Raw genomic sequence first — 589 nt, forward strand, 5'->3', positions numbered from 1 at the left:
TCAGGCTGACTCCAGTTAAAGGAAAAGAACCCCATTGAAAAGATGCATTGGAAAATTGGTGGCGTGAGAGCATCCAGTGTTTGCTCATCGGGTGGTTGTTGATCTGTTCGCCGATTGGCGATTGGGCTGTAATTGTTTCACAACATTTAGAATGAAGTCACTCGTACGCGGTTTGGTCGCCAGTTCTATTCTCGTGTTTGGGATTATGTAGTTCTCAAAGGGTACCGTAGTNGTATTCTAAAAAAGATTGACTGGTTGCAAGCCAACTTACCAGGATATTCAATGGTCCATTCGCGATTCGAGTGGTGTTGTGGTCCGCCGTTCTTCCGTTTGATCGTTTCATTAAAAATTCCCTTCACTGATTCCTTCTTTCTGCTAAATGAACAGGTTCTTATGGGTGTTGTATCGTCTTCTTCCCTGGCACAGTGGATTTCCACCATCAATTTCAGTAGTATGTCATCATTAACTTGAACGGTACTTTCCAGAATTCTGGTTTATTCTCTTGTGCTTTGATGGCCGATTTGCCCGCCTTCCGTACACAGAGTTACCACAGTTGTAGCCTGCTTGGTTATTGAGGTCGTTGAGTGTT

Source organism: Opisthorchis viverrini (genome assembly GCF_000715545.1).
Source record: "Opisthorchis viverrini unplaced genomic scaffold opera_v5_604, whole genome shotgun sequence".
Lineage (NCBI taxonomy): Eukaryota > Metazoa > Platyhelminthes > Trematoda > Opisthorchiida > Opisthorchiidae > Opisthorchis > Opisthorchis viverrini.